General features: G+C 43.3%; 1 protein-coding gene across 2 annotated transcripts in view; it reads left to right on the plus strand.

Annotated features, from left to right (window-relative positions):
• The first annotated feature begins 9,825 nt into the window (after positions 1-9,825).
• CPM (carboxypeptidase M) overlaps positions 9,826-13,139 on the plus strand; it is a 99,863-nt gene continuing 96,549 nt past the window's right edge. Inside the window, exon 1 of one of the 2 annotated variants that reach the window (XM_045789620.2) lies at positions 9,826-9,930. The gene's annotated coding sequence lies outside the window, so the exon portion shown is untranslated. Of the gene's footprint in view, positions 9,931-11,517; positions 11,809-13,139 lie in introns of those variants that run through there. The other variant, XM_045789618.2, reaches the window with a different exon arrangement.

Below are 13,139 nucleotides of genomic sequence, written 5' to 3' on the forward strand. Positions count from 1 at the left end.
AAATGGATTAAGGTTCTCAGGGCCTACGCTGTGTTGGAAAGTCTCACTAAAGAAAACTTAGATTTTAGTCTTGATTGCCTACTCCAACAGGCCTTTCAAGCAGGACTGCCCAGAATGCATATCACTAAGTGGCTTTTTGCAGTGGTGATTCTTGGTAAAAGCTGGAAAATCATGGCCAAGTGTAAGGATTGTTCCGTGGTCTGTTCTGTGGTCTGTGATGGTTGTTCACAGCCAACCACCAACTGCACTGCAATATCATTCAGAAAGGTGGGGGTGTGGAGGGATGTGTGAAATGAGTGCTTCCCTCTATTTTAGGGAGTTCAGACAAAACTAAGTCGAGGTGAGCTTTAACTGGCATTTTGATTGGTAAATAGATGCATGGACCAAGATTAAGATTTTTTTTTTAGGATTTTATTTATTTATTTGAGAGAGAGAGAGAATGAGAGAGAGAGCACAAGGTGGAGAAGGAAGCAGCAGAGGGAGAGGGAGAAGCAGACTCCCCGCTGAACAGAGAGCCCGGATGTACTACTCAAACCCAGGACTCCTGGATCATGACCAGAGCCAAAGGCAGATGCTTAACCAACTGAGCCACCCAGGTGCCCCAAGATTAAGATTTAATAATGCAAGTGTAATATAAGTTATCCTTGTCAGTTTCCTATTGCTGCATAATAAGTTATCATAAGTTTAGTGGCTTGAAACAACACACTTTTATTATCCCAAGTTTCTGTAGGTCGTAAGTCTGGGCATCTCATAGCTGGGTTCTCTGCTTAGGGTCTCACAAGTCTACAAACAAGGTGTTGGCCAGGCTGTGTTTCCATCTGGAGGTTCAGCTGGAGAAGGATCTGCTCCTAAGCTCCCTCAGATTGTTGGCAGAATTCATCTCCTATGGTTGTACAACTGAGGTCCCTGTCCTCTTGCCGGCTACAGCCAGGGCTCGCTCTCAGCTCTAAACGCCACCTGCAGTTCCTCGCCACGTGCCCTTCTCCATAGGCTTTCATAACATGGCTCTGTATTTCAAAGCAGCAGCAGACAGAGAATCTCTGACCTAAGGGAGAGCCCAGGTCTCATCTAGGGACTTTAATCTGATTAAATCAGGTCCATCCAGGATAATCTCCCTTTCAATTAAATCAAAATCAACTGATTTGGGACCTTAATTGCATCTGCAGTATCTCTTCACCTTTGCCATAATCTGTTGGCTAGAAGCAGGTCACAAGCCCCACTCAAACTAAAGGAGGGGGGTTACATAAGGTGTGAACGTTAGGGAGTGGGGAGCAAGGGATGCATCTGAGAATTCTGCCTGTCTTAGCCTGCATATCTTCTCACTGCAACCTCAGGGCAGAACCAGGGGAAAATAATAACTAGGAAGCTAACTTCATGGAATTTCAGGGTTGGAGAGGACCATTCCCTGCCCCTAAGTGAATAATCCTCAACCAGACCTGAAAAATAATGTTTATGCTTTTACAGATCTCCAGAAGAATTATTCTATTTGTAATCAGTCCTTGTGGATAATAAAGTTAGCACTTGCTACCCTAAACACCTCAACAAACAACTTTATTTTCACATCGTGGCACGAGTACCAGGATTGCCAAAAGTGTGGACTAGGCAGGTCCAGGAGCAATCTTGAGATCAGAAAAGCCAGTCTTTGTAAAGTGAATGTAGCAATTTCCCTGCGCTCCCTCCAAATATAGAAAATGTCAATTCAGGAGCTCCTACGTACAGGCACTGCTGGTATCCTCCTTCAGTGACTGGTTTTCTGTTTGTTTGTTTTGGTATCAAGCAGAAAATGCACAAGAGGGGACAGTTGCCACCCACCCAAGCCTTATACTCCACATGTGGCTTGTGGCTCAGCAGCATTGACGCCACTTGAGAACTTGTTAAAAATGCAGACTCGGGCTACACCTCAGACCCGCTGAGTCAGAATCCTCACTTTAACAGGATCTCCAGGTATTCATGTGCACGTTAAAGTCTACAAAGTCTGTATTAAACTTTCCAGAGCCATGTACCTCAGCCCTTACCAGACAGCTCGGGATATCCAGCCTCTGTCGACTGGTCTCTATTTTGCAGGAATTACTGTCATTTTATTATTTTCTGTTGTGATTCTATTATTTATTCACTTATTTCCCAGCTTTATTGAGATCTAATTTACATACAACGCTGTATAAATTTAGGGTACACAATGTAATGATTTGATATAAGTATGCATTGCAAAATCATTACCACAATAAGGCTAGTTTACACATCGCTCATCTCACATGCTTACACTTTTGTGTGTGATGAGAACTTTGAAAATCTCTCTTAGCAACTTCCAAATAGACGATAGAGTATTGTTAACCCTAGTCACTGTGCTGTACATGACTTCCCCAGAATTTATTCATCTTACAATTGGAAGCTTGTACCCTTTGGCCACCTTCACCTATTTTCCCCTTCCCCCACACCTAGCATTTTAAACATAATCCAAAGTCATTGCTGTATTTCACTTTGTTGGCAGCAACATGGCATCTGATCTATTAAAAGCTTCTGCGTGGGGCACCTGGACGCCTCAGCTGGTTAACCTTCTGCCTTTGGCCAACGTCTTGATCCCAGGGTCCTGGGATCGAGCCCCACATCGGGCTCCCTGCTCAGTGGGGAGTCTGCTTCTCCCTCCCCCTCTGCCTGCCACTCCCCCTGCCACTCTCTCTCTGTCAAAATAAATAAATAAAATCTTTAGAAAAAATAAAAATAAAGTTTCTGTGTAAGATGAGAGACCACATTAATAGGATTCTGCCAACTTATTTTTTGAAGGTTGCACTTGTGACCTGTTCGTTAGAAAACAGGTCCGTTAGGAACTGATTTGGACACACTTGGTTGCCGTCTAAAATCAATCTGGTGGCATTGCAAGGACCAAAATATCAATATCCTTAATTTATGTGGTAGAGTAGAACACACGTATATCTGACTTCTGCTTCATCAATGGCTATACGAGACTCCGGCAAACTTCCAGGGAACCTTGTTGTCTTCACATGTAGATCCTTTCTAGGGTCTTCTACAGTTATTTTGTAGCAGAAGCTGAATTAATAAGGGCACGAGCCTGGGAGACAAGGCTGTGGCTGCACGTGGGTGCGAGAAGGAAGCTGGTGGAAAAGAGACCGGGAAAAGGGGATCTGGATTTTGGTTCTCTGTAAGCCGGGTGTCATGGGTCCTAGTGATCAGTCTCTTCTCTGGCTTTGGAAACAGGGCTCAGGCTACATCACAACGGCACCAAGCACACAACTGCTCACAGATCTCCGGAGGACAACGTCAGTCCACTAGAAAGTTCGTGGAAGGCAAAGCAAAGTCTTACGCTGCCTCTTAAACCACGAACGATCTAATACAATTCCCCATTAGACCTTCAAGTCATCTCCCAGCCCCAGGCTGCCCTACAAAGTCTCTCTCAATATCTCTTCCTCCCATACTCCAGCTTTTCCATCTCCTACACCCCTTAATATTCATCTTTTCCTACGAGAACAATGTGGCCGTGTCTCAAATCTTTCCATTTTGTATCACTGCACATTACTTAATAGTCTCTTTAAGAAAGATCATTTCACTTTGCACTCGGGAAACAAATGCAACTCCAGTTATGGGGCTGGATCCTCCTTATGCGGCCGTGAGGATTATGAATAATCAATGGCCTACAGTGAAACCTAGTGATTGGGGGTTTGGGTCTGGGGTCAAGGTTCTCCTCCTGTAAATTACTCAACCCCGCTAAGCCTCACTTTTTTTTTTAAAGATTTTATTTATTTATTTGACAGAGATAGAGACAGCCAGCGAGAGAGGGAACACAAGCAGGGGGAGTGGGAGAGGAAGAAGCAGGCTCATAGCGGAGGAGCCGTGGTGGGGCTCGATCCCAGAACGCCGGGATCACACCCGAGCCGAAGGCAGACGCTTAACCACTGTGCCACCCAGGCGCCCCTAAGCCTCACTTTCTTGATATGTAAAATCGAGTGTGGGCTCTGAGCAATACAGACTGTGTCTTGGATAATAAAAGTAATGCCTACCTTATGCATTTGGGGAAAGTCATATCAGACATCATATGAAAAGGACTTCCCCAATCCCAGTGCCTGGCACAAAATAAGAAGGGGGTTATAATAGCAGCTGCTATCCCAAACTCAACCATTCCAAGTAAATGAGGGTCTACCAAAATAACTCCTAAGTACTCATTCAATAAGCATCTATTTAATGACTGCTGCATGCATAGTGCTATCAGAACAAAATAAGGAAAAAGGAAGTAGGAGGTAAATAAGCATCTAATGAGAGCCAGCTATGTGCCACGTTACATTTACCGTCTTAGTTTTTCCTTCAAGTAACATAGAAAGATTTGTGTCCCCACTTCTACAAATAATGGGACAGCACTTTGAGAGGTTCTATAACTTGCCCAAAAGGCACAAATCTGAGTTCATACCCAGGTCTGTGTGGCTCCGGGGTCCTTGCCCTTGTATGAATTGCAGTGCCTCAAAAGTAGAATATATGAGGGGCGCCTGGGTGGCACTGCCTGTCCAGCATTCGACTTAGTTTCAGCTCAGGCCGTGATCTCAGGGTCCTGGGACTGACCCCTGCGCTGGGGGGGGGGGGGCTGTTCAGCAGGGAGTCCACTTAAGACTCTCTCTCCCTCTCCCTTTTGCCCCTCCCCATTGCACTCTCTCTCTCTCAAATAAATAAATAAATCTTTTCAAAAAAATTTTAAAATGTTTTTTAAAGTTTTTATTTATTTGATGCAGAGAGAGAGCACAAGCAGGGAGCACAGGCAGAGGGAGAAGCAGCCTCCCTGCTCAGCAGGGAGCCTGATGTTGGACCTGATCCCAGGACCCTGGGATCATGACCTGAACCGAAGGCAGATGCTTAACCGACTGAGCCACCCAGGAGCTCCCAAATAAATCTTTTTTTTTTTTTTAAGTAGAATATATGACCAAATCTTAAATTCTAAGGAGGAAAAGAGAAGGGTTAGATGAGTAGAAAAGGGAGAAGAAAGAGAGAAATACATGAAGTAGGAAGACAGGAAGGAGAATCAGATGTTGAGAGCAGGATGAGAGAATGGCAGGAGGGAGCTGGGAGGGTGACTCCTCCTGTTCCATTGACAGCAGCAGCTCATGGACAGCCAGCACCCCACTCTCACCCTTATCACCTTAGGTGATGTGTGAACTAGATCCAAGAGGAAATGCATCACTTCTGTGGCTTACCAACACCTGCAGCTAGTGACAAATGACCTTACCCTCTCCCTTGAGAGGTTCAGACAGAAGTACTTTAGCCTTCTATATATAATTTAATTCTCTGTCTTATTTACAATTTGATTTTGCACAACCCAATAACTGTCTCATATGAGTTCACCCCATTCCCATAACCAGACTATAAAACACTCAGTGCATGTACCTTGGTTTACTATTCTGTAGGAAGAGGTCATGGATGAAAACACATTACTAAATTTTATGAAACCTTTCTAAGAAGAAACTGGAAAACACAGAGCTTGGGATAGAGAGAGTTATTTTGATTGTAAATAACAGAAGAGAGAGCCCAGACATAAACCCATGCATACACGGTCAACTAATTTTTTACAAGGATGCCAAGTACACACAGTTAAAAAAGGATTCAGTTAATGGTTTTGGGAAAACTGGATATCCACATGCAAAAGAATGAAACTGGACCCCTATCTTAGACCAAGCACAAATATTAACTCAAAATGGATCAAAGATTGCAGTGTAAGACCTGAAACGGTAAAACTCCTAGAAGACATAGCGGAAAAAAAATCTTGGCAATGGGTTCTTAGATAAGACACCAAAATCCTATGCAACAAAAACTAAAATAAACAAGAAAGGACTACATTCAACTAAAGAACTTCTGCAAAGTGAACAGCCAATAAATTGAAAAGTCAACTTACAGAGTGGGAGAAAATATTCACAAACCACCTATCTGATAAGGGATTAATATCCAAAATACATAAAGAACTCATACAACTCAATAGCAAAAAAACCAACAATCCAATTAAAAACTGGAAAAGGAACTGCAGGGACATTTTTCCAGAGAACACAAATGAAAAGATCCTCACATCAGTAATCATGAGGGAAATGCAAATCAAAATCACAATGAGATATCACCTCACCCCTCTTAGGATGGCTATTATTAAAAAAGACAAGAGATAATAAGTGTTGATGAGGATGTGGAAAAAAGATAACCCTTAAACAACGAATATAAAATGGTATAGCCATTATGGAAAACAGTTCTTAAATATTAAAAATAGAATTACCATATGATCAAGCAATCCCACTTCTGGGAATGTATATGAAGGAATTGAAATCAGGATCTCGAGGAGGTATCTGCCCATCCATGTTCACTGCGGCATTATTCACAATAGCTAAGATAACGAAACAACCTGCGCCAGCTGGTGGATGAATGGATAAAAATGATGTGATACACGCACACACACACGCATGCACAATGGAATGTTATTCAGCCGTGAGAAAGAAGAAATCCTGTCACTTGCAACAATATGGGTGGACCTTGAGGACATATGCTAAGTGAAATAAGTTAGACAGAGAAAGACAAATACTGTATGATCTCACTTATATTTGGAATCTAAAAAAGCCAAACTTGCAAAAACAGAGGGTAGAATGGTGGTTCCCAGGGCCTGGGGGGGATGGGAGATTGGGGAGATGTTATTTAAGGGTACAAACTTAGAACTAGTAGACAGGAAGTTTTAGAGCTCTAATGCACAGCGTGGTGATTATAGCCAATGATACTGTCTTATAAACCTCCAAGTTGTTAAGAGACTAGATCTTCACTGTTCCCGCCACAAAAAAGAATTGATAATTATGTGATGTGATAGGGGGAAGTAGCTAATGATAGGACGCTAATCACACTGCAATATATAAATGTATCAAACCAACACATTGTACACCTTAAAAACCTAGACAATGTTATATGTCAATTATATCTTAATTGAAAAATTCAAGAATAATAAAGAGGAAGTAACATAGATTTTGGAAATATATTGCCAGATATTATGAACATTTCTTGCTGGTCCCATGGAGGTGAGGGTGTCTGTCCCCTGAAGGGAGTGGCTCCTGGTCAGCTAGTCAGCTGCCCTGGGAAGAGACCCGTCTGGGGAATAGACTCTGGGGGAGGAGTATGCATGGCAGGGGGAGGAGGGATATTTTCTTGGCTCCTCATCTGGTCTGCACTAGGCCCCTTCTCAGTGTTGTGGAATTGCCTGAAGCTCTTCTGTTGGGGTGGGAGCTGTTCCTTGTCACAGGGCAATAACCTTGGGGCCAGGCAGGGAGTGTGCAGAGGAGAGGACCTCGGGTTAGGACCTGGCTGTAGTTTCCTTGAATCATTCTCTGTGACACATGGCCTCTTGTCATCAGTACAGCCTGTCCTGCGCCCGACCAGGAAGGGGTCCACACCCACACTTGGGTCAGAGTGATCCAGGGAAATGCTGGATCCCTACCCCTGAGGTCCGAAGATGGGGCCAGCGGAGAGCTGGCTGGGCTCAGAGCCTCGAGGCACGCCCTAGGGGGGGTTCCTTTGAGAAAGCCACTTACCCAAAGTCTGTCTCACCTCCCCATCTGTAATATCAAAAGAAACATCTACCTCTCAGGGTTGCCATGAGGATTAGAGAAATACGTGTGGAGTGACTGGAATTTATATATTCATTCATTGTTTATTCATCTCATCCCATATTACTGTAATTATTACCTGCCAAGCACCAGGCGACAGAAACGCACAGTGAGCAAGACAGGTCAAGTTCCTGCCCTCTTGACGTTATACTCCAGTGAGGAGGAGAGAAGACCATCAGCCGATAAATGCAGTCAGCACCTGATCCGGATGCACGTGATTGATTCAGGAAAAACCTGCAAAGGGTGAGGGAACCAGGAGCAGGAGTGTGAGGTGGGATCTCCCTGGGCCTGGTCAGTGGGGCTCCGGCCTGCAGACCACACCTTCAGAGTTGTACTCTGAAGCAAGAAGATGGAGCATTTGTACCCCTGTCTCTGTCCGTCCTTGGCCACCCCAGGTGAAGTGGTTCCTCAGTCAGGGAGGGACCACAGAGCTGGTCCCAGGTACAAGTGGCCGGGGGGGGGGGGGGCGGCATTTGTGGGAAGTGGGCTGCGGGCACACTGGCTACGCGCACACTGGCTGCGCGAGGCGCTCGGGCCGGGGCCTCGACAACAGCTACAGATGTTCCCAGGGGAAAAGTCACATCATGGGAGATGTGAGGAGAGAAGGAGCACTCAGGGGCCTGAGGGAGACTGACTGCGTGGCCACGAGCCAGGGCTGGATTCAGATCTTGTGGAACCTGGAGCTTACAATCTGGGGGGCCTCTTTCAGAGTAGATGAATATATAAAATCATGAAAATAAACCAGTACAAACATGAAGATTTATTCAAAATGAGAAATGAGGACAAATTATAAGTAATAAAAGCAAACAAATGCCTCAAACATCACAAAATCCAGGGGGAAAAAACATGATATTTATATGAACTCCCTAACATACCTTTACAATACCCTTTCCTACATATTTTGGCTATATTTTTTTGATGGTATCCCCATGTGATAATGGTTTGGTAGTATACCATCTTTTAAGAGAATAAAGAAATTTGGATCTTTCCCCTAAAATGGTAGACCAAAAAAACCCATTTTTGTTGTTGTTACTGTTTTGTTGTTACTGTTGGTTTTTTTTTTTAAGTTTCTTTGAGCTTCAGAACTCATTGTTTGTCGAAATCATGACTTTTTAGGATTATTGTCAAGTTTGGAGAGCCCTCCACTAAGTTTCTTTCCTGAACGAGCTGTGAGCTTTGGAAAGCTGTACCATGGCTAGCTTCAGACTCCACACATTTCAAACTCTTCTCTCCTGCTCACCTCGGCCGGTGGTGGCTGGGTGTCGAGGACTTGCCCTTAGTGAGCTGCCTGCATATGACCACGACAGGTGGTTGGCCGGGAGGGATGAGGCTTTCCCAGGACCGTAAATCAGCTTCGCCTTAGCCAGCTCCCCAAAATGCCCACAGCCTCTCCAATGCCTCCTGACGAGGGGCAGCAGGAGGGAGGGGCAACCTGAGTCAAAAGAGAGAGTTGACTTACATTTTAACTGATGGTTGCCAAAATATTTTATTTGCAACATTTACAAAAACATGCAAACACGTGAACAGATCCCTAGAGCCCCCCACCCCCACCCCCAGGACTTAGAAAATGGCTGTGGCAGGTGAGGGGCTCCGAAATGGAAGCTTCATTAGCTTTGCCCTAAATTCGCCTCTTAGTGAGGGACTCTTCAAAAAGGTGACATGGACGCCAAAAACACTGAGTTGACGCTCAATAAATGATTATTAATTGGCGATTCATGGTGAACCCACTGTGGTCTCTGAAGACAGGGATGGTTGGCTCTATCCTAAGTCTCGGACCAAATGATGGAAGGCCGGAAAGGCAGCACCTCCCCGGGAAGGCTTCTTTTAAAATAGAAGTTGCCCGCATGACAGACTCTCCCTAAAACACCCCGTTTACGGTCTTTGGCCACCCTTGCCTACAGGCAATAAACGGTAACAGGCTGTGCAGGGTTGGTTGGAATCAGTAAAGATTTTAAATCCGTGCATTGTTTGGCTATGACTTGCATCTTCTCGTCCTTTGCCGGGTCTCTGGATTAAGGGAGTCCCTTGCGCCTGCCAGGTGTCCCTGATTAGAACACGAGTCTCCCAGCCTTGTAATTATTTACCTGTCCGGCTCCCTTACGAGAATGAGCCTGTCCGGCTCCCTTACGAGAATGAGCTGGGCCAGGGCAGGGCCCCGTCTGCCTTGTGTGCCTAGCGCCCAGCCCCGCACACAGAGGCATTCAACCCATGTTGTGCGATGAATACTCAATTGCCCGTCCAGGAATGTTGATAAAGGAAAAAAGCATTCCACCAGCTTCCATTTTTTATCTCAAATTCCCAAGGGCAGGTAAGTTAATACTTTGCTCAGTGTGGTCTGTAATGTAATGCTTGACCCCGAATGACTTAAGAAAGTTTCTGTTTTTCAGGTCATTTGCAGAAAGCACAAGCTAGTTTACATAAGTAATTTGCACTGGTGGATGGAAAGCATTCACAAAATAAAAGAGAAATAACCCCCAGTACGTAGTTTTCATTCTGGTTACTCTGCACCAAAATATGAAACAGATTCTCTTTCTTATTTTTGAGAAGGACAAGAGAGCTGCTTGTCTAGAAGCACTGTTGCCTTTGTCAATAAATAAAAGGTCCTTGTGTTTGCAAGGATTTCACATGATGTACTGAAAAAAAAAAGGCGTGTAAAGTTTTCCATAGCAAGTGTGCTCACCAGATTTATGCAAACCACTTAATTACAGAGGGTTCAGAGGAATCAACCATACTTCTGTGCAGTGCTAATAAGAAGGCTACACGACGTCTGGGGGTTTTCTCCTGTGGGTTCCTTCTTTCCTCCCTAGCTTTCACAGATCCAAAAGGAACAACAGCAACAACAAAACTCACAAATTATTTTTTAACTACAGCCAGAAATTTGAAGCGTATTTCGAAGGGACTGACAATATCTGACATCAAGCTAAATTAATAGAGAAAATATTTTTTTCCTGTATTGAAACTAACAGTGTTGAATAAAAGCAAGTGAAATCCTTCAAAAACTTTCCAGGGCTCTCAAACCCTGGATTTAGATAAAAGCCTCCTTAACTCCAAAGATATCAAAGGAGTTAAGTAATATAAATATTTTAATAAAAAATTAAAATCTAGACAAATCCTGAAAATAGTAAATGGAGACTCACTGTGGATAGTTGGGAAGTCTCTAAATTCATCAAATATATATGTTTGTAAGCAAGAAGAGCCTGAGTTTCATTACTGAAGGAATCACAGGGGCTGGTAAATGGAATAAAATGGAATTTTATTAAGTAAAAGTTACTCTCTTTTAAAATACTAATAAGAGTAAGTTTATCTATGTGGCTTCAGGTGCTAGCCCTCTAACCAACGGACCTATTTTTAAGGGTAATTATGAACGACATTGAAAGTTTCTGCCTAACTGCACTCGACTATTTCTCTGTACCCTGTCTACTAGTGTGTGAAAATCCGACATCAGCCCCATTATCAGTCCCTGCTAAAATCAGTTAGGTTTCATCAGTCACTGATACCTCTAGTTTTATTGGCATTGGAGCTAGCAGGGCTGTGAAGGCAAGAACTCTGGGTTGGGTAGGTGGGCTGCAAAGGTCAGGAAAGGTGAGCACATAAAATAGTATCCAAACCATGGTTAAAAAAAAAAAAATCAACGGTGTCTGGGAGATAAATATTCTCTCCCTGCGTGGAAACTGTAAAATGAATGAGATCATAGCCTGGGTTGTGGTCTGCTCACCCAAGCCATGCCAGCTCGAGGGCTTTGCAGGAAACGGCAGATGATCTTTTCTGGGCCCATGTTCTCTTCTCTCCCCATGGAGTGTGAGGTAGTGGTCAAGCCCACAGGCTCTGCAGCCAGATTTACGATTCCGGTGTACGACCTTGAACAAGGTACATTTTTGTTGACACATGTCTGCCCCATTAAAGTGTAACTTCAGGAGGGCGAGCCCGTCCTGCAGCTCGCAGCCATAGAAGAGGGCCGAGTGCTCGACAGGGATTCATTGAACGAGTGAATGAAGTATTTAACCCCTCTGGGCCTAGTTTTCTCGTTTGTAAAATGAGGCATATATATATATATATGGCAACCAGTGTCAAAATGCAGGCACGGGTCTTAACTCCCCGCAGAGTCCTTTATGCTCTTCCTGTTCAGGGAGAACATGGCTTCAGGACGTGCAGCTGCTGACAAAGGGGACGGATAAAGCCACCACAGGTGGGTCCTGTTATGTGTTATTTAATCGTGTTTACTTGGAAATTCACTCTGCTCTTTCAAGAAAGAGATTTGGTGGTACAGATGTCCTTACGCTCTTATTTTTGTTTTCACGGGCCAGCCACTTGTTTTAATGAGGTGAAAATGACTCAAAATGTGATTGTGGAAGGAAGAGGGGTAGGAGCACATTTTCAGTTACATTTCAGCGCTCTCATTCTCATCCCACTTATACAACTTGAGTGGGAAAATATTTTTAGAAGTCAGTATGCTCCGTTACAAAATAAGTGTATAAACAAACTGGTATCTTTCCTACAGATGGCTGTGTTCGGTTAGAAAAAAAAATAATGGAAATATTTTTGCAATAGCAAAACTAAGTATTAAACACCAATGCATAAACTTAAGAAATATGAGGGCCTGTATGAAGAATCCTCTACAGCTTGACTCAGAGACATAAAAGAAAATAAATCCATGAAGAGATGCACCTTATTTATTGGTGGAAGATTCATTATCATAAAGGCATCAATTCCCACATTAATTTAGAAATTTAATGTGAAGTTTTCCGTCATATTTTTCTTGGACCTATTCAAAATAATTTTAAACCTCGACTTTTTAGACTAAACTTATGAGAATAACCCATCTAGTTTAGAAAAACAGGAGAATGTGGTTAAGGAAGGACTTGTCCTGTCAATTATTTACCAAAACATGTCATAAAGGTTTAATACTTTATTATTTTTTTAAAAGATTTTATTTATTTATTTGACAGATATAGAGACAGCCAGCGAGAGAGGGAACACAAGCAGGGGGAGTGGGAGAGGAAGAAGCAGGCTCACAGCAGAGGAGCCTGATGTGGGGCTCGATCCCAGAACTCCGGGATCGCGCCCTGAGCCGAAGGCAGACGCTTAACCGCTGTGCCACCCAGGCGCCCCAAGGTTTAATACTTTAAGTATAAGAAAGAAAATTGCTAGTCATGATCCCCTAAATTGATTTCATGACCTACTAAGAATCGTGAACTATGGTTTGAAAAATATTGGTTTATAAATATCAAAAATGGGCAATTTGGTTAAATATATGTCAGTATGACCACACAGAATATATGCAGCTGTTAAATATAATGTGGTAGAACTGTATATTTGCCGGGAAAGGTGTTGACTGGATATATATAACTAAAATATTTGCTAGAATTACCCCATTTTGAAAGCACAACAAAAATATATACATGCAGAGAAAAAGCATACGGACAGATAAGTGCCAATATATTAACGGAGGTTATATATAGTCCATTTGTCTTTAGCTTAAACCTCACTTCCAATTTTTTGCTATTATAAGTAATACTA

Source organism: Ursus americanus, chromosome 17 (genome assembly GCF_024610735.1).
Source record: "Ursus americanus isolate L20-20 chromosome 17, mUrsAme1.1.p, whole genome shotgun sequence".
In the NCBI taxonomy this organism is placed as follows: Eukaryota; Metazoa; Chordata; class Mammalia; order Carnivora; family Ursidae; genus Ursus; species Ursus americanus.